The sequence below is a fragment of the Xenopus laevis genome, chromosome 6S (assembly GCF_017654675.1).
Source record: "Xenopus laevis strain J_2021 chromosome 6S, Xenopus_laevis_v10.1, whole genome shotgun sequence".
Taxonomy (NCBI): domain Eukaryota; kingdom Metazoa; phylum Chordata; class Amphibia; order Anura; family Pipidae; genus Xenopus; species Xenopus laevis.
Window position 1 is genome coordinate 88957053 of NC_054382.1, and position 2455 is coordinate 88959507.

The following is a 2455-nucleotide window of genomic DNA, read 5'->3' on the forward strand; positions in this document are numbered from 1 at the left end:
ATTTGTTTCAAATGCAATCAGTCTTTCCAGCCTATTTACATCTCCAATGCACCTGCTTCCAACTTGGTTTAATCACTTCACAAAATATGCATTCAAGTTCCACATATGAAGTGGATAACTACATAATTATGTTATATTTACACAGCTTTTCCTATATAGTTTTTGTACGTTATTTGTCATCAAAATGAAAATATTGATTCAATGGAATCTAAACTCTAAGTCTATTCATAAATTACAATGTATGACTGATCAATAACTTTATATATATAGTATTTTTTTCCTGCAGAAGCAGAGGAGTTGCTTATAAAGGATGTACAGTACAATCTTCATAACAGTACCAAACCTAATGCATGTTTAAATTTAAAACAGTTTAACCATGTTTAACATTTTTTCATTATATTCTTATTTACCTTGTCATCCAACAACATAACATTTTTCTGAAGGTATTGCGTAGCTCAGGAGTGCAAAAAGCACAAACGAAAGGGTCGATAACAGAACTTAACAATATAAGTGTACCATTCACATTTAAAATGGACAAGTAACAGGCACAGTATGGATAATATCGGTGCAATACATATTAAAGAAGATGAAGAACAAATGAAGACCGCCAGCAAATAAATAGTCCAAGTAAAATGGTTAGAGTAATAGTTTCATTTATGTTAGCCTGTCCATTGTCCAGGTAAATGGCATGTGATCGAGCTAGAAGAAACATGTGCATGTAAAGACAAACAATCAAAGCTAATAATAAAAGAAACATAACAGTGAGACATATTATTGTCACAGTTTCATGAAAAAGCATAATTATAACTATTCCGCCACAAAATATCTAGATTATTGCTAGTATGACTGACTTAACAGTCATAATATTATGGTAAAGCAGGGCAGGAAAAACAGTAATGTATCTGTCAGCTGCGATTGCAGATATGCTAAAGATTGACCCAAGTAAAGAAAGAACAAAGATCCAGTCCATAACATCATCCATCTTTTTTTTCTAAAGGCCCGTTTTTATCCAGATAACCAATGTTGGCTAGAATGATTATCATGGTCTCAAGGATTTTTCAAGACTGAACAACATATCTGAGATGACCAAGCTGCAAATGAAAAAGTACATGTGTAAGTGAAGATTTTTATTTTTCATCACAGCAAGGAGCACCAGCAGATTTTCCAGGAGACCAACAGTGGAAACAGGTATGTACACCACCTCTGGAACATGAACACTGGAACAGGATTGTCACATTCATAATACCTGTGTTTTGCCTAGGGATGTAGCGAACTGTTCGCGCGCGAACTAGTTCGCGCGAACTTCGACCGTTCGCGCCCGCCGAATGTTCGCGAACGTTTGGGAACGTTCGCATTTTGAGTTTGCGTTCGATCGTTCGACCATTCGACCATTCGAATTCCTTCGACCGCTAAAAATCGAACGATTTCCATTCGTTCGAACGATTGTAAGCATTCGATCGAATGAAAAGCATTCGATCGAATGGCTTCGATCGTTCGATTCGAATGAAAATCCTTCGATCGAACGATTAAAATCCTTCGATCGTTCGAATCGAACGATTTTAGCGGGTGTTCGTAGTTCGCAAACTGTTCGCGAACGTTCGCATTTTTTGCCGGTGTTCGCGAACGGCGTTCGCGAACACCAAATCGGCAGTTCGCTACATCCCTAGTTTTGCCTTCCAATTTCATTTGCTAGGTCTATCTTCATCATACTCAGCTTTCTGATATGTTAAAATAACAGGATGTTAGCACTGGGAAGTAAATGACATACAGTTGTTGCTACGGAGGCCTTTTTTTTTTGCAAACAGATTAGCTGCAATAGAGCAAGCTAGAATGCTATATTTATTCTGTAGAATGTATTACCATACCTGAGTGAAAAGCTCTAGGAGCCCTCTCTGTTTGTTTAGGATAGAAGCTGCCATTAGCTTGGTATGATGTCACTTCTTGCCTGTCCCTACTCACTTATAGCTCTGGGCTCAGATTACAGCAGGGAGGGGAAGAGAGGAATAAACTGAACATGCTCAAGCCCAAGCCCTGGAGGTTTATGCTGAAAACAGGAAGTCTGATACAGAAGCCCATGTGTACACAATAGGACAGAAATGCTATGTTTATTTTGACAGAGTACTCTGAGCAGCATTACTTTGAGGGTTTACTGGTGTATTTATATAGACCTTTCTGATAAAGCTTACTTAGTTTTAACCTTTCCATCTCCTTTAAGGGTAAATGTGCATGTCATCAAGTTAACGATTTGTTTATTCATAAGAAGTAACCAAAGATTATACACCTTACTCTCAGTCCAAACATTACACATGGATATAATTAATACTGAATGGACTGAATACTTACACAGAATAAAAGCACCATGAAATATAAAATCATTACTTACCAGCAAAGCATTCTAAATGCACAGATAGAAAAAGAATTTTGTAGCTAAAAGAAAAAATAAGTTTTGGTGGAC

The 2455-nt window shown here is 37.1% G+C and overlaps 1 pseudogene; it reads right to left on the bottom strand.

Moving 5' to 3' along the window:
• Window positions 1-406: 406 nt before the first annotated feature.
• On the bottom strand, window positions 407-1708 carry LOC108719721 (annotated as a pseudogene).
• Window positions 1709-2455: the final 747 nt, after the last annotated feature.